At 37.3% G+C, this 26781-nt stretch overlaps 1 long non-coding RNA gene across 1 annotated transcript in view; it reads right to left on the reverse strand.

Moving 5' to 3' along the window:
* Window positions 1–3857: 3857 nt before the first annotated feature.
* Window positions 3858–26781, reverse strand: part of LOC116715601 (uncharacterized) — a 28134-nt gene continuing 5210 nt past the window's right edge. The window contains exons 3-4 of the long non-coding RNA XR_004338205.1: window positions 14608–14619; window positions 3858–3870 (exon numbers count right to left, since the gene is read on the reverse strand). This is a non-coding gene — a long non-coding RNA (uncharacterized LOC116715601). The remainder of the gene's footprint in view (window positions 3871–14607; window positions 14620–26781) is intronic.

Genomic DNA, 26781 nt, shown 5'->3' on the forward strand with positions numbered 1-26781 from the left:
TACCCCATTAAGACGATGTGGAATAAAAATGCATAATTTTTTTTGTAAATGATTAAAACTTGAAAAACCATGAAATCAAATTTTCAAAAGTATTCAGTGTTGTTGATCCATCTTTAGCAGCAATTACAGACTCAAATCTTTTTGAATATAATATCAAAGAAACCAACCTTTCAGCAGTTGTACCCATTCTTCTTTGCAGTACTTCTCAAGCTCCATTTGGTTGGATGGGGGTCGTCTGTTCAGCCATTTTCAGATTCCTTCAGAGATTCAAGACTAGACTCTGGCTTGACCACTTGAGGAAATTCACAGAGTGGTTATGAATCCACTCCCTTTAGATATTGGTCATGTGCTTTGGCTTATCGTCTTAGTGACAAATGAACCATCACCTCAGTCTCAGGTCAAGATCGCTCCTCAGCAGGGTTTAATTCAGCATGTACATCTCTTTCCCCAGAGTTGTGCCTCAAGACAATCCTGTTTTAGAGGTCTACAGATATTTCCTTTGATTTCATACCTTGTGTTTGATCTCTGACCTTCAATGTTACTGTGGGTCCTTATATAGACAGATGTGTTTCTTTCCAAATTTATCACAGGCAGACTCCGATTAAGTTGTAGAAATATCTCAAGGATAAATAGTGGAGATGGGTCAATATTGAGCTTCGTGCCAAAGACTGAAAATACTTGTGTAAATGTGATTTCTTGGTTTTCTGTTTCTATTACATCAGCAAAAATCTCAAACATTTTTCCACGTTCCCTCAATTGGGTATTTTGTTGAAGAATTTTGAGAAATTTGATTAATTAATACAATTTATAATATTACTGTAACAAAATCTGAAAAAACTGAAGATCTATGACTATTTTCTGGATGCATATTTGTGTGTATTGGTTTTTATAGTAAATCCACGCATTTTAAAAGAAATATGTTTGTGATGGGATCTGGATTTTAAGTGGGTTGTGATAAAATATTACACTATTTTATATGTTTTGTTGTTTTCAGAGTATTCTTACTTTGTGAATATAGAGGCCTTTCTTTTCCTTAGATCGACCGTACTCGTCTGCAGTTGGACTTCAGTAGAAACCTCAAAGCACTATCCATAGTGGCATGGCTTTGGGCATTCTTGGGCCTTATATAAAGATGATGCTTAACACAAGATGGCTTCATAATTTTTTTTAGTGACCCATCAAACATCCTGACAGAAATCTTTTCCAGATTCTTCAAGGTGCAAGAGGCCAGAGAGATGGAGAAGATGCCTGAAGAGTTTTTCTTTGAGACAGTGGCCCAAAGTTCTGGTCAAGATGTTAAACTTTACAAACCGTTTTCACATAAAGACTTTGTGAGTTAATGTGCGTGCACAATAAGAACATACAAGCTCCTCAGAGATTAGTGACAATTCTACCTTGCAGCCCACAAGTAGGCACATTTTATAAGCTTGTGTTTCTAAAAGTAAAATAGAAAATTCAGTTGGACTCATCTCAGCAGGTGCTCAGAGGTCTTTCCTTTTCAAACACTATTATAATTAGCTCATGTATACGATATTTTACATTACCACAAAAAACAAAGCTGTTTTCTCTTGATACATTGATTTAGTAAAACTCTGGCTTTAATCATAAAAAGACTAATCTGTGTCTAAAATCAGCAATCTTATTTAAAAAAATTAAATTGTTCAGTTTAATTTTGCAGTTTAGCCTAAAACCCTTAAAAGATCCAAGCACCTTGGTAGTTCTTTAAAATCCATATAGTGAAGCTGTTCTTTGAAACTCCTGGCTGTTTAAGCTTAATTTCAATGATAGGTACATATCAGGCGTTATCTGTTAAGTGCCCTATAGCCAAGCCTTAAGCCTTCTTTATGTCTGTCTTCTTTCCACATTCCATCTCAATCCTTTTCATTTTTGCTTGAACTCCATCACCTTTTGTTCTAAAAAGGGATTGAGGATGTCTTTGAGACTGTCGAATGTAATTCTGCCTACACATTCCTTCTAGGTAAATTGTCTATCATTTCCAGCAGGTGAGAATCATATCTGAGCACCATAGCACCTAAATTAAAATAAACAATAGCTTCCATATTTTCTTGGAAAGTATTTTATTTTTTCATGACAAAATAGATTCCAGAAATACCATTATACCCGGTATTTCTGAAACGGCAAACTAAGGGAAGATTCCGATTTCATTCATTTACTCAATAGCTTTTAATGTTGACTATATGGTAATATATTAATCCAGGATTTATGATCAAGACATAAAAGCATAATGGAAAACAATTTTACTCTAAAATTACGTTTTTGGAAAATTTTTATTTAAAAAAATTATCTAACATGGCATTTAGAATAAAATAATGATTCTTAAGAAATCTTGTTTAATTTAAATGGTAAATGGCAACAACACTGTAAATATTATGGCTACATAGTAAGGACAATATGTAACAATGTGAGAAATGTTTCTAATTTATCAAGAACATAATTTTAACTTGAGCATAAATGTAATCAAAATTCTTGCCATCAATCTTTTCTTCTAATTTATTTTTTGTAGCAGTAATTTAGTTTTTTCTTTTTTTATTATTGGATACTCTAAGCTGTTTTAAAATGATTTCTTTGCTTTTGCATATTGTTGAGGCATTGCAATCCTTTACAATGTAATATTATATCACACCCCCCCAGTTAGGGTTGTCAAAAAATGCATCAATATAAACAATGACTAAAATATCAATAAAGTCTTTTTTTCTCAAAATCATAACAAATGAAGCTACATTTATCTTCCTGAGCTCAATATTTCTATTAACAGCACAGGTGTATCCAATAAAGGGGCCACTGAGTGTATTCATTTCCAAAAAAAAAAAAAAAACATGTTAAAAGTTGGCATTGTACATTTTCTGTTTCTCCAAGGCATTAGAAGCACTCGCAACTTCTTGCTTTCCTACGTTTCGCCAGTGGGCAACTTAAACCTGAGAGCTTTTTCTAAGTAAGGCCCTGAGATTCTTGGCAGTTTGCGTTGCAAGCTCTAATTCAACTTTGGATCATCACATACCCTTATTCTTGCGGTGGAAAAAAAGGCAGATGGAGCTTTCTTGGCCATGGCCAATAGAAGAAGATAATTAAAAGCACTTTTCATTTGTTTGAAAGTGTGGACTGAGTGAGAAGTAAGTGACAAACAATTATCCTACACAACATGCCAAAGGGTTGTTTTCAGGTGAAGTCGCCAAACAACCCACCACTCTGCAAGTGAGATCTAAGTAAAATGATAGTTGAATGAGTTTATTTTTAATGTTCACATAGCAGAACCATTTCCCTTATGCTGAAAGTTCTCAATTCAGTTGAATGGCTTAGAGAGCAAAAGCAACAGAGTGTCCGAATTATCGCTCATTTGAACAACTTCTTTGAAACGACATTATTTAGCATTATTAGGTTTCGCTCGCAGGGAAAACTTTCCTTTGCAGAAGTGTCACGAGTGGCAGACTCCCCAGGCTTTTTGGGGGGAGTTGTGAAAAATGCATTTCCAAACAGCATTAGATTGAGAAGGAAGTTACTCAAAGATGATCAATTTATTATTTATTGCTGAGTCAAGAAGATTTCTGTTGAAGATATACTTTGTTTCGGCTCTACTTGAATAAAAAGGACGGGTCTTTGCATTTTTCATTTGTCTGATCCCCTAAAGTAAAAAAATGGCCTATCGTTTTGCTGCATACGGAGCATGATCAGCCCTTTCACCCCTTAAGCGCAGAGAAGAGGCAAGTAAGCCATGTTTGAGCCAAAGTGTTTCTCAACGTTGAGGACGTTTGGCATAAGCAATGCTTAATAGGACTGATTTGTGAAGGGTGGGAAAATGATAGAATCACTGACAGTCACTACCTAATGAACAGGTTAACTGTGTCGTCAGAGCTCCTACATCCATGAAAAGGTTAAAAGCACTTCAGAGATTATAACCCTTTTAGTGAAGCTGTGGAGACATAGTGCTAAATTTGCCCTCACTATAAGCAAGTGAGGGCAAAGCATGCAAACTATGCTTTGGTTTGTAGAGGCTGTGGGGAGAGAGACAAATGCCTGGTGCCACTGATCTGTCATCTGCACTCACTTGCCTAACCTGCTCTCATTGCAACGTTGACGCAAAGCTCAAGTTCAATGTATTAAAAATGTATTCTTGACTGCTTTTCTGATTAATCGTCTCCAAGGTCATCATCCTTTTTCAAGTGGATGGACCGGCCTTGATCATTTTAAATGTCTGAAGCTTAAATAGAAGAACTGTGTATGCACACCATATTTCTGATAGTTTGCTAAAAACACAAACATGAAGACTAATTTTGTCTATCGCACAAATTTTGATTAATATAAATTTGTGGTTGGAGTGACGAAATCTTTAAGGTTTAAAACACTTTGCAAGACACTGTAAAATATTTGTCAAAATCACACAATCATTTGGAAATTTCAAACCCCTCCAGATATTTTAGTCATGTTTGGCACAACAGTGGTGTCTTTAGCTTCTCAACACTACTGATTTTATTGGCTATTCATGATACTTGTATCCTAAAATGTGCTTTTCAATGCTATAGGCCACAGATGTCAAACTCCAGTCCTCGAGGGCCACTGTCCTGCAACGTTTAGATATGCCTCTGCTGCACCACACCTGAATAGAATAATTAGGTCTTTAGCAAGGCTCTGGAGAACTGATCTACACAAGGAGAAGGTAATTAAGCCATTTCATTCCAGTGTTTTGTACCTGTGGCACATCTAAAAACTGTAGGACAGTGGCCCATGAGGACTGGAGTTTGACACCCCTGCTATATATAAATATATATTGATGTTGGAGCCTGATGAGATTTCCACCAGTCATCTCATCATGGTGTGACCTAGTGCATCCCACGTCTATGCTAAGCTGCATCCTAACAAATTTAAATCCAGGTTCCCAGTGTGGCAAATCGGGCCGCATGCAGTCTTCCAAAGGGGAATACCCTTCCAGGCAGAAAAAGGCGGCATGTATGTTTGCAAAACCTTTGGGGAAGGCCACTCTGCTGCATACAGATAAGAGAAATGAAGAATTTATGCGACCTAATGGGCATGAGAAATACTAATCCTTCCCAAATGCTATATGCAAGGGTATAATTTTTTTTCCCAGTGTCCTGTCAAGATCCTCAAAAGCAGCTAATTATACCCACTGTAAAACACTGATCCTCTTTAAATCCATCATGTTTTCAGTGCTGCTCTTGCAAGCTGACCAGAGAGAAAAATATATTACTTTGCAAGTCTTACAAACAGCCCAAATCTGTCAAGAAAGGTATGAAAAGGACCTCCTTGTATTTTGCCTTTTTTGTCTCCCTTCTACTTCTTGTCTTTTTCACCAACAGCACTTGTCTGTGGAGGGCTCTAAAATAAGAAATCCCCTTCCGCAGATATAATTAATCACTCTGGGAGAACAGGGCGTGTAATTATTTAGGTTACCACAGAACTCTTCGAACCTCCTCCACTTCACCCTCCCTTCATTCCACACAGAAGGCTTTTAGGAGACATGGAACCACACTAAGCATGGCGGCTCACTATGAAAGCACATATTGAAGCGCATGTCCTTATGTGTATCCGCGAATGTCCGTTTTAGGTTTTGCATAATGTTTTGTCACCATAAACGAGTCACATTCAACTTCTGGTTTTATACATTTTGTTTGAAATTTTGAGTGTTTTACTCAAAGAACTGAGCAAATTACCCTATAATGATGAGGCAAAACAGCTCTTTGGTCCTTAATTTGGTGTCTCGTGAGTCGTTGCATTCATAGCTTAAAACTGTGCATGATGATGTATCTGCATTAACATCACCAATCTACCTCTGACTAGCTTGGAGTGTCATAGTCAAAGTCCATCCTTAGTCCATACAGGTTCCATTGCCACTCATGTTTGACTTCATGAGCATTGTTTCTTGCATTGTGTTTTTATATTCAAGTTTCTTTGATCTGAAATAAGGGAATGTGGATGCAGTAGCAACTGATGCAGTTTCTTTCCCTTTTGTAGCTGCTATTAGTGTGATGATTAGAATAGAATTAATTACTTTATAGTGCTTTTATCCCAACTCTGACAAATTGAGGCTTCTTTTCACACAACCGGAAAAACAAAGTGTTTGGCAAACGGCAGCAGAATATTTGTTTAGAGGCACGGCAGTATAAAAGAGAGGTGGAATGGCCCTGCCTTCTCTTTTCTTCCCAGTCTGTTTGGCAAGTAATTATACACCCTCGCTTTGCTGATAAAGAGTTCAGCATCAGTTCACCTGAAGATTAATACGGCACAATGAACCCAGTCGTTTGGAGTGGTCCTGGTTGATTTGGAATTATCCCAATTCAATGGGACTTCATCTAAAATCCTCCCTTGTCTAGCGGCCCGGAGAAAGTTGCTATTGTGCAGCATCAGCGGGCAAGCATCAAGCAAGCCAGAGAAGGGAGCGGCATCTCAGTAATGTGAGCTCTGCCAATTGGATAACGCTGGTGTCCAAATGAGGGATGGCAGCACTTGTCAAGAGGGTGATAGAGCCGTGCTCTCTAAAGGGGAGGGTAGACTGATAATGTACTTTGTGCATGGTATGATGCCCCAAAGAGGGACCATTACAAAGCCTGAGAGTCTAAACCAGACGTCAACACACATTTCACTAATTCTCCTGATGAGATGCATTATCAAGGGGGTGCTATGTTGCAGCTCTGCTCTTAAGTGGAGACTTGCACTCTTCCATGCCAGCAGCCTGACAGCATAAAGTGATGTTCATGTGGTGAAATATTTACCAGTATAAAAGGTCAGTGGATCACCAGTTCATTGATCAGGATTCATCCTCCGGGAACACTGACTGCTAAAAATTTCATGACCATCCATTCTGCAGTTGTAAAATATTTCAATGTATGTAGCACGTGTTATGCCTGTGGGTGACCTCAGCCTTACAGGGGCTGGCTCTTATGGTTCTCAATTGGGAAAACGTTTGAATGCATACCCTAAGGGTCAGACATGAGGCTGTGTTTCAGGCAAAGGTCAGGTAGATCGATATGTTGTGCAGGGCTGATGACATGATGGAGACTAACATTAAGTTTCTTAGAATATTTGAATACTTAAGATCGATATTGTATAAATTTATCTAATTTCAGAAATAAATTCTTTCAGATTAATTTATATGTTAATTATATTCTAATTAACTTTTCAATTATATAAAAAAACTAATTATCAATGTTAAAATTACAATTAAAATTATTGATCAATTTGAGAAAAAACAATGCATCTTTTAATTGATTTTAAATATGAACTGTTCTTGATACCCTTTTGATTTGGGTTTTAAGCATGTGGTAGAATGAGGGACCTACTAGAAGTTAAAATAGAAAACTTATTTACAGGAAAAAAAATCTGTATATAATCGTTAACAGAGTTTAGTGAACCCGATATTAAAAATCTCAAATATCTAAAAATTCACAAATACTTGCATTAAACTTATACCTGCCTCTAGTAATAACACCAAATAATACTTACCTGAATATGCATTAATTCACACAGTTGAAATCATGTTGGAACATATTATTGGGGATACAGCCAAGCTAAACACCACCCAGCAGCATTTCATGTGGCATTGTGCCTAGATATCTCAGCAGTTATGCAAATTATCTCCAGATTTGTGACATTACACACAAATAGTATTCCACCTATTTGTGGAATAGGTAACTCCACAAACAATTGTAAAAAGGCAGGGATCCAATGTAGATCAGAACTGGGCAATACATAGTCAGTGTCCCTGTGTTATTCACTGGCACTCTGGATGGGATCGGCGAGGGTCTGGCTCACACTTGGAAGGCACTATTGGCAATTACTAAAAAATTGGGGGTGAAACAAGATCAAATAGTTTGAGATTTTGCAATATAACTTGTTCAGGTAGTCTTGTGAGCAATCCCGTCTTTTAGGTTAACTTCCTAGTGGGAAGAGACCTTAAAGAAAACTAACCTCACTGTAGGGACTACATGTATCTTCTGTCCCAGAAAAGCAATGACATCTCAAAATGAGGTAGTGACAGGGATTTCTGGATGCCCCTTCTCAAATTGTTGCCTCCTAGACCCAACCTTAGATAAGTGGAAGACAATGATCATCGATGGATCTGAGAGTGGCAGTAGATAAAATGGCTGCAGTCAGTTTATCCACTTGGGACCACACAGAATTTAATGACAGTTGGCAAATCCTCCAGTAGTTCTTGAGACATTTCAAGTCGGAAGACACCTGACATTGGAGAGATGGGTAGAGATTGACATCTCTGGGGCAAATTGTGTTTATTTGCTATGGTTGAAAACACAACTGTTTGAAAGAATAGCATCTTTTCAGAGTAATCTGCCTCCTCAAGGCAACAAATCTAGGATTACTGGTAAGAAGTTCAAAATTAAAGAAACCCCAGCACTTTTTGAGTGACATTGAAGGAGGGAGTGCAGAGATTTACTTTGAGTTTCAATCAAAACAGTTGAACTCACAAAGGGCAGCTTTAAACGATGAGAGATAAAACAAATGTTTGTTCACAAGCCTGTCAGCCAGGGATTTTTAAATCGTATCAGTTTGTGTGTAATTTTAATATATGCTCTGTACATTTTGGGTAAGTTGCCTGAGTGCTGTAGAAAAATAGATTCCAGCCCATGCAAGTCCCCTCTCCCCCAGCACATCGTTGTCTTTCATTTCTCTCCCACACACTGTCTCGGCACCAACTCTAAAGTGAGTAATGCTTTAAAAGTTCCTGTAGCCAGGGGAAAGACTGTCAAGTAAAATTATATGTTGGAAAGATCTTTCATCATCGCGAATGTTGTCATTTGCTTTCCCTCGGCAAATGACAGAGCTGAGAAACGGAAAGTAAACTCTGCAACATTAAGGATGGAATAAACACAGTGGAATGTGAACAATTCTTTGTAATATATTATAAGGTTTCCCTTAATCTCTTTATAGTCATTGGCTTTAAAGGATATTAGCTGCTTATTATGTCTGCACACAGACAACCTTAGGTTCGAGGACATGGCATTCGCATTTCAAATTTAGCTTTGACAGTCCGCAAGATAGTTTTCTGCTTTCTTTACATTTGTGCTTGCAGGTATGATGGTCACTGACAATTGGTTTCAGGAACATTCCTGAGCCCATTCCGAATATTTCTCCACAGATTTTGACCTATTTAGTTAATTCACTGTTTTCTGAAATAGAGCTGCAGTGAACAGTTTAATAATTGATTATTCTTTTGATTACTTTGACAATAAATTGGATAAAAGATTTTTGTAGACTTTTTAATTTAACCACTTAAGCTTATTTTGTACAATATTAGACAGAAATAATAAATTGCAAATAAACAAATCAATTTATCATTAAAGTAAGAAAAACATTGTCTAAAATGCAACACCTGCATGAATTTAGTGTCCAGTTGTAGCAAAGGATACAGCTGCATCTAATAAAATACTTCTAACATTCCATGTGAACAGTTCAGCCCTTTCTGCTCGACTTAATATCAATGCATTGTATGGCAGCCAAAGGTGCTTAATAGATTACCAGGTGAAGACAGGCAATGTACTTTACTAACAATGACTGACCGCTTTGACATCTTTGAGTTAGGTTTCTGTGCTCACCAGAGGACCGTTGTTACCCTTGTGAAAGTGTTCAATGACATCTGCCTAAATGCAGACTAGAAAAAAAAACTTCCGGAAAACTTCAAAAATGCAGAAACCCTTAGTTTTGTCCAATCAATGTTAGTTTCCGTTGAGAGCTCCATTTATAAAATTAGCAGATTAACTTCAGTTTGTAGTTAAAGGTTTTACTTCATTATGCCACTGCAATGTACTTCTTTTTAAGTTTTCATTGTTTTAAGCACTTGTTCCTGAAATGTGGTACACAAACAAACTTGCCTCTTCTTAGAAGAGCATTTAAAGGGAGAAGAAAATAAGCTTTGGGGAAAGAGGAGACGTCCTTCGCTAAGGGCAAACGGATAAGAAAACATATTGCAATAAAAGCCGTGTTTTTTTTTTTTTCTACACCAGATCCGGGGATAAGGAAAAAGACAAAAACAGAAAGCTCCATTTTCCTGGATGGCATCTTGAACTTGTGGAAGTTTAGTCAAAGGCAGCAGCACATAAAGAATGAAATGCGCATCCAATGGCACATCAGTGTTATTTCGGAGGCCTTGGCCTCCGTATCCACGGATCATTTTACAGGTGAACAAGAAGGATTTGGAAAATGAGATTGAAGGTCATTAGAAAGACTGCACACTCATTGTTGTGATGAAGTCTCTGCTGAAGGTAAAACAAGATTGCACACAGATCCTAAGGGAGAGAACCACAGAATGAATATAACATTACAAACACAGATATGGAATAAGGAGAGGTCAGAGAAACTAATCTATAAAGATCAGTATTCTTGTTTCATTGCATTGACTTTCTTGTTGCGTTGACTTTGACTCAACCCCTGCAAATAAAACTTCCACGTCTTAAAATAGGGAAGGCTTCGAATTGAGTTCAAGGAAATCCAAACCCGCAGTACAAAGGACAGCTTTTAGAGCCTGGCTTGCCTTCCTGACATGGAGACTTCAAAAGGACTTCCAAAAGTGGAAGCTCCTGCTGGTTGTTATTATCAACTTTTTGCAAGTCAGGTTTTCAGTTGTAAATTTCTGAAGGGAAGACATCCAACTAAAGAAGTTGTGACTTATTTTTCTTGAATGTTTGTCCCCCCCAAACTGGATTTACGATCAAAACCTGCACAGTCTCCTTTTTGTCAAGAACATGAATTGCTGTCCGGATGTGGCGGTCTAATCAAAAAGTGGCAGCCAGGATGTGTGCCTTTTTTTAAAATTTATTTTTCCTTTTTTCCTCTGAGGGGCCCATAAGCTGTAACTGACAGGGTACCAAAGAGCCTTTGGCAGGTCCACTTGCCCATTCAGAGGGACTGCGGGAGAAAAAGGAAGCAAAACTTGCTGTATTGCTTTCTGATGATAAGAGGCAAATCATATGAGGGCAGAGGATTGATTAGGCTACATTTTTTCCCCTGCAGTTTCGTGCAATAATTCTTCCTATACATCTTTGATGTGAGACATTCTGCGAATATTTGAGGAATTAAAGCAGTAATAGAAGCTATTTTCTACAAGGACACGGAGGTTCAGGAGGAGCACTTTGTGTGCCTTACTGATTTCACGCTTTAACTTTCTCCTCTGCACTGTTTTTTTTTTTCTTAAAAAATGTTCTTTATAGAGCATTAGATTGTGTTCCAACCATCTTTTAATTATTAGGTCAGTTCTTCCTCATATTGACATGAGAAAGAATAAAAGAAACCTTTAAAACCAATAAAACCTCACGGCAGAATAGAGCAAAGTGTTAGATACAGTGTTAGAAAATTGATTTATCCCTTGTCCCTGCAGGATTCTATTTAATTGTTCCATTTAGAAAGAAAAGAGAGCGAAAGGAGAGCAGGAGTGAGGGGGAACATTATTAAAGAGGGGCTTTTGCTGAGAGTTGTTTCCCTCTGCAATGCTGGCTCTAAGATTCCTCCACATGCAGAGCGAGCATTATCACACTCATGAAATCTCTCTCATTCCCCTCCTTAATGCCGGCGCTCCATCCGATTACAGCATCTACATTCCTGCAGAATACTAATCGAGCAAGTAAATGGTAACACGTTAGTCGGAGTGAAGTTCAGGACCTCAGCTAATTTGGTTTAGCATTGGAGTGGAACCGAGTTTAATAGATCTCCAGTGCAACAGCTCATTTGCAGAATTAAAACAGACTCTGTGGTCACATGCATTGTTTTTAATGCGTGCATGTAAGGCTTTAAAATAAAAATTTTGGGGAAATGTTTTTTATTTTTTTTCAAAGGGCCCATGTGGCTTTGAAGTCACTGAAAGTCAAGGTTCAAGGCATCAACCAAAGATTAAAAGTTTGGCACCAACCCAAAAATGAAATGTTTTTGCTGCCCAACAGTTTGTGAATTAGATAGATGTACTTTCAAAATAGTACATTAGAATTTACCATGCAAATGAGTGCTGACTGCAATATGGTGGAAAATGGATAATTGTGCAATTTGTGGCAAGTGAGACACATGCATCAACAGGAATGAAATGATTTAACTTTCTAAGCTTCTGATCGTCCTTCAGAATCTCATTTGACTTATTGGAAAGGTGAATAGGGATGTGGATAAATCGTGTCAGACGCTCGGGAGACAAGCAAATATTCAGTTTTTTTTAGCAGGACGGCGATTCTAAACGTGTGTCCGATATCCAATTAGAAGTCATAGGCAAGATTTAAATTTCAGACCTTAGAAGCAGGTCAGGAGGATACTCCAAAAGGTTGACGTTAATGGTTGTAATTTAAGGCAAAAGTGAAAAAGTCAAAGCAGTATCAGTGTTTTGTGGTCATCACCAACTTCATTAAACTATTAGATTCACATGGAATATTCATTGAACAATCAATTCAGTACATAAAAAGGCTTCAAAAACTAATATTGATTGTATTTATCTCTCCCTTTAATCACTAGACACCTAATTATTGCTTGTGCTTCATAATGGATTTAGAGTTGCTGCTTCCTTCAGTTAAGAGCACAGCCATAGGTCTGTAATCTGTAAGGTAATCACTGGACGGTTAATTTGCTACTTCAGAGTTATTCTTGGATACTGTTTGACATTTGATATCCATATTCATCATGTAGATATCATTGTGATATAATGAGAAATGGAGTCATTAAATAGAAGAATAAATGACATTCCCTTTGCAGTGGACCTCCTTCTCTATTCATGTGTATTTCAGTTCCCTCTGGGCATAGTTGCCAAAGGTTAGCCTTGCAGATATAAAAAATGCAGTTGATAACTTCGCAGGAAAGCCATTTATATGGGAGTAGGCAGGGGAGAATTTTTAATTATGAATTGATCTCTTAAAATCTTAGGGTCTTGGAGTAATTTCGCTGCAGGGAATTATCTTGCCATCAGCTTTAAAGGGATTCAGAAAGAAATTGTTGTGATGGAAGTCCATAACCTGAATCAACTGAGATCAGCCTATTGTAGAACGTATAGTGTATACATTGAGTCAAGACATTGTCATTTATTGTAATTGTTTTTTTGTTTAGATGTATTGTTGCCTAGCTGTAAAATAGATCTGTTCCTTTTTTAATTTTTTTTTAATATGTTTTGGTTTTTCTAGAATGTGTCAATGTTTGACAAAGTTCCGTTTTCAAATGTTGTTTTTCAACCTGGACCATTGTAAAAATGTAATTGCCCCCTAAATCTGAAGTGGTCAACCAAAAGTGTTTCGTTACTCATAGACGGTGCATCGGTTTTTAGACAGCTTTCTATACAAATAAATGATTTAGAAAACTCACTTTTTTGTCACGTTTGATCTGAAACATTAGATGAATGTAAGCAGTGATCATTTCTTAACATGGCATTTGATTATTTTGTCATGAAAGAAAGAAATATATTAAATAATTAAAGGATAGATAAATACCCTAAGTAAAAAATTATAACCCATACAAGCCATACTTAAGAATGATTTAGAAAATAATCTGTTATACTTGGATGTTGAAGGTTATGTGTAAACAGATTGTGTTTGAACAACTTTGGTAAGCGTAATGACCACAGTTTAGCAAAAGTCTTACCTCATATTTACACATTTTCCCCCAACCCTGCAGTTTGTAAAAATGTGTATAATTGCTCCAAGGTGTTCCTTCCAAGATGCCGCCTATCAGCCGTCACCAGAGATGACTCTCTTTTACCAGTGGAAGTCCTGCCTGTTTCTGATTTCTAAAGGGGCTTTAAGCCTCCTGAAGCCTGAATGCCTCATAGGTGTGATTGTGTTGTGTTTAAGGCTCTCTCCTCGGTCGAGCAAAGAAGACGAATCAAATGGCTCTTGGCAAACGCACGCGTTCCCACTCGGAGAGCACTCACAGGTTTGCCGGTTAGCACATTCAGCCCTCGCTGTTCCCCATCTGCACTGGCCTCTCTGAGAGACCGATGGGGAACAATGGCTGTCTGGAGCTGTTAATGTCCTCGGCTTCACGCTGACAGCAATGGAAACAATGTCATCGTTGCATGGCTGTACATTGCAGGTAGGCGAAGCTTTATGGCTCGGCTGGAGCAACTGGTCCCCCACTGGTTGATAGGATGCATTATCCACACTTATATTTTCCACTCATCACATTAAAGGAAACTGCTGGGGTTCACTTGTGTTTATTTTTGGCTTGAAGGATGTTGAAAGTGTAGCTGTGGCCATTTTCCTTATTATAAGGTTAGTGGCCCAACTGTGGACTCGCATCTAAAGCTCCATCATCATAATCATAAAAAAATGTGTGTCCTCTGAAAAGAAAACAGTATGTAGTACATGAATAAAAAAAACAACAAACATTTATATTTATCGTTAATCATTTGAGATGAGATTAAAAGCTGCAAAACAAACACCAAGCAAAAAAATTCAAAATATAAATAAATAAATCAGCAGTTGACGCAGTAATGTATAAAAGCCAAGCATTGACGAGCTGTTTTGTGAGGAGCACTTAAACCGCACTCTATTATCGCAAGTATTTTTTATTTATTTTTTTAACTGAAAGCGTTGCAATGTGACGGCAAGCTTTAGTTAAACATTAGTATTAAAGAAACATTAATAGTGGCTATTTTTAATTAACTCAACACCAGAGCTGTTTTCTTTAATTAAAATATCTAATTGAATGTTTCTGACTATGAAAACTCTTTCTCAATTAAAATGTTTTTTGCTGGTGCTAAGTTTTTGAAATGTTCTGACACGGTAAAACTTTTTTTTCCCTGCTATTAATCATAAGCAATAAAAAAAAAAAAAATCCATCCGTCGATTGTCTATATTTGCTTAGGCTGGTGCTTATCTGGACGCTTTGAATAATGAATTCATAAAATAAGGTGTCACGCTAACAGTTAACCTAATTTATGGCAATACGCCTTCAATTGTAGAAAAAGAAATGTAAATAATTTCAGTCATTAGGAGTCTCAGAAGTCTGCTAGTGTTTTATATTATATTTGTTTACCTTTAAATAGCTAATTTAAATCGCAACAATGTAATTATACAAATTACATGCAACAAATACTGCCCGAGTCTCTGCTCTTTAATATTTTATCTGCTTATACTGATGTCAAACCACATCTGCTTAATAAAACAAACATTTATTTATTTATTTTTTCTGTTTGACTTTCTTCTCATCTAAACTTTCCAGCAGTTCCCAACTTAACACAGAGAAATACATCAATAGACTCTGGGAAAATGTTTAATCTTGGTTGTCGCGCAGCAAAATGTTTTTTTTTTTGTTTTGTTCTGTTTTTTCAAAAAACCTGTGATAAGGTGCAATTTTCCTAATGCCTGCTGCTTTTTGCACACAGCTGAGATAAGAACATTTCTGTAGCCTTTTTACTCCCTGTATTGATATCTGGAACATCTTTTTGAACACACTACCAATTAGTATCACAGGGTGACAGCTAAACAGCGTGGCTAAGTTCAACAGGGTGCAGGATTGTTTGTGAGAGAGCTTTTCAGGGTGTGATAACATGATATCAAGAAAAACAGGCTGCCCAGTAGACTTCCGACGGGTTTCTCGCTAAGATCTGTAAAATCCTCAAATGCTTGCCGGCACCGCAATCTGACTTGGATAGAATTTGAGCTGCCATTGCAGCAAATACATGGAATAGTTTTTTTTTTTTTTAGGGTTGTTGGTGCTTCCGAAGATGCAGAAAAAAAACTAAAATCTTCACTGCTAATACGAGGATTGTATAAATATAATTTATATGGTCCGAGACAAAATACAAACTTTCCGAAAGATGTAAAACTAAGTCAAAGTCTAGATTTAAATTTAGTTGAGATGGTATGACTTTAAAAGGACTGTTGATGCTCAGAACTCCTCCAGCGTGACTGAATCAAGACAGTTTTGCAAAGATTGGACCCAAATTCTTCCACAGCAACATAAAAGAACCATTTCGAGTGATTACAAACGCTCAATGGTGGCTATTGCCTCAAATATCGACACAGTCACCATAGCCACAAGTCCTGAAAGTGAATAGGGTTTTCTAGTGTTTCCAATATGTTCAAAACTACAAAGGTTGACTGTCATATTGGTAATTCATGGGACGTTGTTTACATGTCCGCAGCAGACAGTTTATCTCCCTGAACAGGACTGAGCCTTATCTGCTAATGTGCGCAAATGGTGATTATTTTAGTGTTTCGGTCACAAGCCTGATGCCTGCATACTGTGCACGCTGGAAAGATTCTGTTCATAAACATTGTTACCGCTCATGCACGATTCATATCGCAGATGAAACGAGATTTGCAGTGTTGATGCATTTCTTTGTTGTTTGCTTTGATCTGCGGGCCCGTGAGTCATTAAACAGACCAAATTATCTCAGGATTCCTGAGCTGATTTATTTTTTTTCCCCTTCAGATGACAACACTACCCCTCCTTTACCTACTGTACCATTTACAGCTGGTTAGTCCTTTTGTTGGTGAGGAATTCAGTCCTAAAATAGGATAAAATGATTGAGGGTCATGGTCAGCTTGAGACAATCTTGGTGAATTCCACATTTGTCCAACCACTCCAGAAATGGATGACAAGATTTCTATCATTCTAAAATATTCCTGATTGTTTGCCAGTTGATTCGCTATGAAAGAATGTGAAGTCATTATCATCTTTTCGGCAAATAATGCTGACTAGTCTGCACTTATATCCAAATGTTTTCCCTTTGAATTCAATTGAAAAAGGGGTTTTAATTCAGAAAATGTACTTAAATCTAACTCTGGTTATCCAAGTTTCTTCAAGGTCATAGTAGATGGTGATGGCTGCGAGCTGGATGGAGGTCCACTGTGAAAAAGGCTTTTGGATTGGAGAGATTTCCAGAGTATTCCCCAGAACAGAACCAACCTTCTTCATCAGCTTCTTTGAGTCGGTGGCTCCGATGCAGCTACCCTAATAGATGTAAGCAGAGGAGATTGCATGCACCACAATAGTTGTATGCAAGATATGCAGCATTGTACAGCAAACAATGAGGTATGTAAACTTTCCAAAGAATTACATCCTGTTCTATCCATTCTAATATGCATCTTCACTATTATATCTTCAGTACTTTGCAAACTTTACTTTCATCTGAAGAAAGGATTGGAAAGGAAAAACAGATAAATGACGTCTTTGAAAAGTTCTGTTTGGGATCATTACTTCAATGACTTTGTGCCAATTAATTCAATTCTACCTTGGCCATATCACTGTAACAGTGTAAAGAACTTCCTTTTACCAAGTAGAATATTACCATCCAGGTTGTCTTCATACTGATAGTTTCTCACCTAAAATAGGATTTTTTGATGAGCTAATTGAGATTTTCCTGACGTGAAAATAGTTTCAACTCTAACCAGAATGCATCATTAGACTTGAGATTACAAAAGGGATTCTTTCAGCAAAAATAACAGCTTAGTGTACTAAAGTAGTATTAAAATGGGAAAGTTTTTTTTTTTCTTCATTCTGGACTACAGCGTGCTATGAATGTAATATTAATCTCAGTCACTTGAAAATATATACTCTTTTGGACTCTTCCAGTGAACTAATAATGGGTCATCATTCAATTTGAACAAGATTACAATTTAAAATATGTTGCCATATCAACAAAAATGCACTAGAGAATCCAGGACTTTGGACCAACTATAGTGATTGCTTAAAGAGGAATCTCAGATGGTCATGCAATCTTAAAAATAGTAAAGATCTGGTCCTCAACCAGATTGCTTTGGTCCCAAGCCGAGTGGCTCCTTATTACATCTGGATCCCAACACCAGTCGTGCCTATAAATGTCCAAGACACCACATGTTATAAGTCTGTGTAAAGGGTACATATTCACCCAGTGTCCTTTTAGTTAAGGACACAGTGCTGGGTCATGATTATGGTCGAAAATAAAGACTAGCATTACTAAAATGTTTTTCTGCAGTTTACTGAACGTCAGACGGTGCAAACACATTGATTTGTGCATGTAATCATGTGGGACACTCATGAGCGGCCATGAAATCAGGCCGGCATGCTGAATGTGTCAATCTAGGAAATGCCTTTTAAATTTAGATCCTGCTCCCATGCTGGGCAATTCAAACGGGCCTCAATAGAATGTAGATACCTCCATAACAGCGCAATATAGATGGAAAATGCTGTTTCAGGATAACGGCAGGTGCTTTAGAAGTCTTCTATAGACACAATGGAAATGCGTTCTTAAATGGAGCCATTGTGTCTGGAAAAAGCATTTTAGTCGATCATTACCTCTCACCGAGAAGCTAATAGGAAAATATAAGAACTAATTCCTTCATAGAGTGAGACACCAATTTGAAGCAATGCGATTTTTTTTTTTTTCCACTAATATGACCCATGCCTTGGAGCGGTTTATAATGATTGTTGTCCATTGGTAGGCTGATGGTTTGATTTGAACTTCTTCATTTCAGACTTGGAAGTCTACTTGGCTCAAATCCCAAATATGGAATGATGAGTGAGGCTGGCAGTCTAATAAGACCGCAGGCTATGCACTATCAACGTGCCAAATCTGTCAAATTTACCCAGGTATTACCAGTTTCTATCCCACAGTTCAAAACTTGAAAACATTTACCTTAAAATGTGATTGCGGGCAAGATCTTCAGTCCACTCTGGACTATAAAAATGCAACCTATTCACCGCACTTTACTTAAGTTATGAACTAATTCTCTTGTCACAAGACACTTGGACTGAAGGAGTTGACTGTTCTGAGGTTTTCCTTTGAGCAAAAGTTCCAAATATGTCAGTATTTGCACAAAAACAAACATCACATGATATAAGAGGCTTTTATTTAAATCAAAAATCAACAGTAGCTACTGCAACCATATTGACAACAGTAGATTATTACCTAGAATGTTTGGCTATTTGATTTTGATACATAGGGAGAAAAAAATCAAACATAACATAAATGTTCTTACTTCTTTTTCCTAAGTTCTGATGTTTTGTCAAGTCTCTGTTATAACAATGGTTGTTTCCTATTGGAAAGGTTTTATTTCCTTTTAAATGGAGCAACACTTGGAAGGAACATGGTTATGGAAGATGCAACCACAAACAAATTCAAAGGCGATATTCATGCTGAGAAATATTGAAATTAGATTTTGCCACCACTTGAGGGGAAAAGAAACAAAACATAATTCATGCACCAAGATGGCAACACTGATCCCAACAGACTTAGATATGCACTAAAAATACAATAACATTGGTGACGGTACTGTGACGAATAATAAAAGACTACTTTTGTAAGGCCTTGTAACCATAATAAACTGTATCTATCTCAAGAATAAGCAGTCTTTTAAATATAAGAGATGAAATTGAAAAATGTTGCAGTTGAAAAATTTAAGATTGGTGATGGTTGAGATACTGTACATTGCACATTAGGTATTCTCAGTGTTCTTCCAAGCAATATGATGGACTTCAAAGTGAGACTTCTGCCTCAGTGAGCTGCATTCACTTGCAGTCAGTTAAAAACATATACTTGAGTCTTAAAGTAGCAGGACTTAAATATCCATGCCAAAGAACACAACTCTAATATTCAGTTTGTTCAAAACAAGTTAGAATATAAAGTGAAAAGTTGTAAACTGATTGAAAGAAAAAAATTCCATGTTTGACCCAATTCATCCTATGCAACTCGACTACCTTCTAGAAATTCCACCCTCGGATGTATTTTAATACTGTGCCCCATTCTCTAAAACAATCTTTGTTTCTCATTTCTTTCTGCTGAATATAGTTTGGACATAAAAGTCCTAGAATGGATTTGACTGTCTGGCACACTACCTTGCAGGGGGTCTTGGTACGTTGGATTTTTTTTCCTGCTGGAAGCATTACCAAATACATATTTATGGCTACCTGGAGTTTCTGCAAACCCAATGTGTCGCCCCCAAACAGAGATCTCTTTGAATACAAAAAAGTTAACCTTTAATTCTTTCTGGGAGGAAGTTATTTTGCCTTTCAAAGTGCATCATTAACTGCAGATAGAAGAACTTATGAAACAGAGTACAAGTAGGCTTGGAAATGTTGTCAAAACGGTTACAAATCCAGTTTTTAGGCTTGCTATTTATGTTCTTAAATCTTGTGACCTCATCACTAACAAGGTGTGGTGTAGTCACATAAATCTAATTGATTCTGAGTCTCAACTTGAATTTCAGTCAAATCTCTGCAGAACATCTGGATGTGTAAAGACATTGCATCTGGCCAGACAGAATTTAGAAGTAATTTTTGGTAAAAATGAGCTGGTACAATATTGGCCATGCTTGCCGGGTCATCATAATATTGGGTGCCAGTTAGCATTAGTTGTGTCACCTACGAAGGAGGACATTGTCTTCCGCAGTAAATTAGTCTTTTCTCCTTTTTCAAATAACTGCACCAGTTTTAATGCAGTCTACATGCTCTGTATACCAAGTAGTTTGTTTTGAGGGTTGGAGTGTTCACTCCCGCCCTCTGGGGTTTTCGTTGTGATGCATTCGCTAGCGTCTTTAAAATTCATCCAAATGGCCAAAGTCTTTAGTGGCTAAATTACTTTTAATTTAATTCTCCAATGTGTGTGTGTTTGCTGTTGTGGGATTTGTTCAATCAGTACGATTGACACATCTAGCCAGTGTTGCTTTGCTTATGTATTTTCCAAAGTGAGGAATCAATTGCAGGATGTGTATACACATGCTCCACACTGCAAAAGACATTACACTATTTTGTCACATTGGCCGGTTTTTGACTCAAATGGGTGACTGTTTTTTTCAGTGGTCCTTATTTCTCTCCGGTGGGTTCACTATAACAGTCAATTAGAACAGCAAAATACTCTACTTAGCTCTTGAAAAGCGGTTATTAGTTATGTATTGTAGAACCAGGTACTTTAACTGTGCAAATTGAGGGTGTCGAGGCAATTTTGAGCACGTTTTCTGTTCCTTGTTGAACTCCCAGTGAGTTATAAAACCATTCTTACAATTATGAAACTTGATATTATGCATTATTCTTGGCATTGACTTGAACAATAGAGCTTTCAATACCAACTAAGTCATTTATGGTGTTGGTCTATTGGATCAAATGCAAATGAATATATTTAGTTTGTGCTTTCATGTGATGAAAAAGGTTAAGAGTATTGTTAAACCTAAAAAATGTTATTGGTTTTGCTTTGTCTTAGCTGTTTGTTTTAGAGCCTAATATCCTTTTTTTACAAAGTCTGTATCTCATTTGCATTGACCTGTTTCTCTCCCAGCGTGCTCGGCAGGGAGTCAGAAGGAAGAACACATCAGCCAAGGAGCCAGGCATTTGAACGGCTGCAAGAAATAAGTCAGGTGTTGGTTTTCCCCAACACCCCCTTCTCCATCGAGCATAGGAAGGTATGGGTGTGCATGCAAATGCATGTGGTGTGTTAAAGACTCGCTCTGCCCAGATGATGTTTGTGAAAAACATTTTCTGAAACACTTGTGCTGCAGTAACCAGCATAAGCTCAACTCCGAGGCACACATCAGAAAATCTTGACGAGTTTATGATTTTTAGGAGTCTTTTCATTTTCAATGCCCACCTAAACTTAGTTGTCTGTTATTGAGATCCCTTTTAAGAATGACCATATGTCACACACACATCAAAAAACAAAAGGTCGGTAGCCTAATATTGCTTTTATTTTGTTGATGTCACTGAATAAATGGTCATAGGGTGGTGACACGGAGAAGTTTGCTTTTACTTTTGATAAAAAGAAGATGGTGATAGATAGGTCGTGTCAATCATAAGGACTTGCAGCCTTAATATATATTCATGGATATACAGTGAACAGTTTTTACAACGTAAGATTAACCTTCATTCACTTAAGATTAGTCAGATGCAATCATATATTACATTATAGTGAAGATACGTGTCAAATCATTAGTAAGCATGGCGTCAGATTTCAAGCCTGCTCCAGCGTAAGGGGAAACGGCTTTTGTGCCAATATGAATCATGTGACATGAATTCAGGCAAAAATCATCATAAAAACATTTTTTCCTTTAGTCAATGCTCCAATTCCTTGCTACTGACATCCATAATGGCGCCTCACATGATTAAGTGACGTAGTAGCAAATGGTCAATATCTGTTGAGTGCTGAAAATAGGGAGAACTCTAGCTACAATTGTGGTACTCCCTAAAATCTGTTTCTATCTGTGTCAATCTGCATGCAAAGACATAATCATCTTTTTAAAAAATTCAAATTAGAGTTGCTTCTCGTAATTAGTGCTTGAGGTTATCCATGTTTAACCAAGCACTTAATATTATGGCCATCAAATATCATTAAAATACCATTAAAAATACGTGTTTTTAATGGTATTTTCCTTTTAAAACAGTCATACTAGAGAAAGTTTCATGAAGGAGATCATTTAAACTAATTGTTAGATTCTAATTGAAAAAAGAAGCCCAAATCATCACCCCTCAACCTTTGCAGCTGATCTGAGGTATTTGTGGAGCTCTGGGTAATTTTACCTATTTAAACCCCCTGTGATAAAATGTGTTGCCATTTTATCAGAATCCACTTCGCTCTTGCCCTCAGACAAGTGAAGCACTAAACAAACAAAACCACAAAACTGAGAAAAAGGCAATGGGACACTCCTAGCCATGGAGTACAGCAGGGTTCTACAAATAAAATCCTCAAGGTCCGATGACCTGTGACGTTTATGCTGGAATCAAATGGGTGAATATCCTCCTCAGTATGCAGTCGAGTTCTCCAGAGTCCTGCTAATGGCCTCATTATTTGACACGGGTGTGTTGCAGCAGAGACGCATCTAAAAGTTGCAGGACACCGGCCTAGAGGCCTGGATTTGAAGACCCCTGCTGAACAGTGTAGTGTCTGAGATGGAGCTCTTTTTCTCTCAACATCTCACAGTTCAATGTTGTTAATGTTAATGTGGTAATTTCCATGGGAATATAGTTTTGTGGGATTTCATCAGAGGTGCTAATAATTCTGACTCTAACTGTATAACTAATAGCTTGTGGTCTTATAACTCTAACCAGGTGGAGGGACAGTAACGGTTGTTTTACTAAGAGGATTGTTGTTGTCTTTGCATTTTTGCATTGTGGAAATTTACCTGCATGCTGCGATTAGAAAGGTGGTCTCACAAAATCCATTATAGAAGTAAACATGATTAATTCTAAGAAAGCAGCAAGGAGTTACGTAGTTTTGACTCAGCCTTAGGGATGGGTTTACTAGTTTTATAAAATGTAAAAACTGTGAGTCGTTTTTGTGTAACAAACATTACACAATGTAGGTTTTTTTGTTGCTTGAATGTGTTTATCTTGTATGAATTTAACTCATTAGATGCAAAAAGTAACTTTTTATGACTCCCTTTACAATGGGAGATCAGAGGTCAAAGGCGTATTCGCTTGTGACGTAAACTTATTCGACGAGATAAAAACGAAGCATTTTACTGAAGTAGTTAGAAGGAATCCATTTTATAAGGCTATTTTAGCAGGAATTCTATCTACCTGTTGCTTTTATGGAGTTTTGATTTAAGTTTTACCTGGACAGACATCGTTTCCCAGGCAAGTAATGACAAATCTTGAAAATTAATTTTTTGGTCAAAGTGAACTTCACATGAGTACTTAATGATGGAAAACCTAGAAGAGTACAAGAGAGGAAAACATCAGAAAGGTTTAGAGGTTTGTCGAAATTCTACTTGGATTTTTAAACATCATGGAATAAAAATAAACATCTAAAATCAACTACAGTTTTAGAATTGTTCTGCCAAGCCATTAAGCTGTTTACTTGAACATTTGGAAGACAAATATGCTCTTCAAAGTAAGGATGGTACTTCTATCATTCATATTTTCTTGTCTCTGTTTTAAACACGGTTGTGTACAGAAGAGATGCCACACACTTCTGTTTCGCAAACAAAAGGCAGACAGAGAGAAGTCCTTCCCAAGATAGAAGGGAAAATAAAATAAATTGATTTATTTTTATAAAAGAAAAAAAAGTGTAGAGGATGGAGAGGCTTGTTGTCGAAAGCTGAAAGACGGCGATTCATCTCCGGAAAAAGTCTTCATCTCAAGGCTGATGGATGATGGAAAGCGATGGAGAGGGTTTGTGCGGCAGCCATTCTCCTTCTTTTTCTTTCTGTGAAATCTCCATTATAGGAAAACAAGTTTTTAAACTCTCTTCCATCTAGAAAGTTTTCACAACAGCAAGCGCAGTCTTTGTTGGGAGATCTGTTTTTTTTTCTTTTTATGGACGAAACGTATGATAGAAGTTCTGTCATGGCCTACACAGACAAAAATACAAGTTTTAGATTTATCTGGAGATGTTTGTGACTCGGTAATATAGGTTTTTTTCATTTAAATAAAATTTGAATTATTCCTAACTTAGTGTCACAAATGGATAGAGATTTTTTGAAGGAACTTAGGTTTAACTTTGAGGATTTTACTTTAAATAGAGGTATTCATGATGGGGTTGTGTCTTAAATATTCCAGCTTTACACATCAGCAAAAATGTTCTGGCCTTCATTTCCCCATTACTGTTTCTGTGTTTTTCTCTCTATAGATTTTTCTGAGCCAGCAGGACATATAGCGCCTTTTTAGTGTTAATATGTCCTCAAAAATTACAAATTTCAGTCTCATTTTATTTGGATTTTATGTCACAGAAGTACAAAGCCTGCTGTTGAATTTGCATCAGTTACCACATAAAAACCTCAATTGCTTTTACTGGTAGCTATTGTTATTTGGTGAGTCCTATATTCTGCTCATGGTTGCAGTTTTCCAACAGGATTGTGTAGTGTTTAACCTTATCTGTGCAGCCTTGTTGGCACACATCTGGTTCAAATTAATGCCATGTTTACTTTTCTTTTCCATTTTGAAGAGAAACTGACACCAGCAGGAAAGTCTTGGGCTACTGATTGAAAGTTCCTCCACACTCGGATCAATTGGAAATCAAAGTGTTTTTCCATGGGCGTTGTGTTAGAGAGTCCTTAGAATTAAAGCAACAAGTTGAACTGAGCGGAGAGGAACTGGAACAGCCACGGCCACAAACAATGGCTGCTCGCATGGTGTGAAAAGGCTGTTCAGAGGAAGCAGCGAGACAGAGGCAGGGACCCTGAGGAAATCAATAATCACAGTGGACAGTGGCAGACTGTGCATTTGGCCTCTTCCTGTCAGTTATGCTGGCACAGCTGCTGGGCAGCACAAGAAGAAACAACTCCTTCACCTCATCCACATTCTGTCCCAAATTAGCGGCAGCCCTGTCCGATAAATCAATGACACATTGACCTCGGGAATCATCACATCTCTTAAAGACACTGTTTGGCTTGCTGCGTTGTGCAACAGCTCCTCGAAAAGTGAAACCCCCTCGTAGCAGGGAATGTCTAATGGTGAATCACTAATATCATGACATTAGTCCAACTGCAGCTCTGTTATCTCATTGTAGTTAATGGCTAACTCCATGCATGCTTCATTACAGTTGGAGCCATTTTCCTCCTCTCGCTCCCTCTCTATATATGCCTGTTTAATCCCATATAACTACTTTCTTTTGCTTTTTGAAAAATCAAGAACAGCAGTAAGCTTTCTGCTCAATGGATAATTTATGGGATAGAAATGTTTTTGATGCCTTAGCTGTGCTCTGATGGCCTTAAATTGGATGCTTTTTTGATCCAGTGTGTATTTTTATTTTTATTTTTAAGGAGCCTATACTTGTGCTTGCCGGATTTTTATTCACTCTCTCTTTGTAGTTGGTGTGTTTTGCTGAAATCCTCTGTGTGGATGCCAGATAAATAACTCTGACTTCACAGCATATCACAGTGGTTGACTCACTCCTTGCGAATAATCACACTCAGCTAAACTGACTCAGACACCTCTCTCAGATTGCACTTCTAATTATTGTAACTTAAGCAAATACACCTTTCTGCTGTAATAGCATATCAAATAAATGTTACAGCATGTTATTTTTCACCCTGCAAGAATTTGAAGAGAAAATTGTTTTTGGTGTTAAATCACAGTGCTACTTTTACATTTTTGTATCGGTTCTTATTAATTCACAATGTGAATTTCTAACAAACTTTTAAAGTCCAATGCTCTATTTTCCCTCAGCACCAACTCTAGTAATTCTTTCCAAAACACAACAAGTTATTCTATGGGACTGATATGAGGGCTCTATGATGGCAACTCCAAATTGATGGAGAAAACAATCTCCTTTAAAACAAGTATATGACATTGTTGGACTGACATACTCAAAGTTCAATATTTGTACCTTAGATTGGTTGATTCTGTCTGTGGTCTGACTCTCGAGATACACAATGGATCTGCATTGGTATTGACGTTAGTCGCTTTTAACATATTGTTATCGACCCCATCAGTAAAACCGAGCTGATCTCAACAATCAATGTTTAATTCTATTTTGTTGCCACTTCTGTTTGTTTTAGTATTTTGTCTGGGCATGTGACGGTGATTGTGATACAGCACAAAACTGTGGAGATTTTAACTGGTTGTTTTGTAACGGTGCTGAATGGGTAAAGAAATGTCAACTTTATAATTTTGGTTTATCGGCCATAACAGGAATGTTAATATTGGATATTGACATCCGCCTAAATGTTCATATCAGTGCATCCCTATTTAAGGGTGCATTCACATAAACTCTGCTATTCAAATTATAGTTTGTCTGTCTAGACACGCAGGTTTGTTTGGGAGGTGCGAATGCTCAATTGAACTCTGATCTGCCTAAAAACCTAGGCAGGCCAATAAAGGTAAACTTTGATCCAGATTGAATGCATTTGTCATTGCCAAACAGACCAGAGACTGTTCAAAAGCAAGAAGTGGACTATGGAGAAAGCCATTCTGGGTAAATACAAC

This window comes from Xiphophorus hellerii, chromosome 24 (genome assembly GCF_003331165.1).
Source record: "Xiphophorus hellerii strain 12219 chromosome 24, Xiphophorus_hellerii-4.1, whole genome shotgun sequence".
Lineage (NCBI taxonomy): Eukaryota > Metazoa > Chordata > Actinopteri > Cyprinodontiformes > Poeciliidae > Xiphophorus > Xiphophorus hellerii.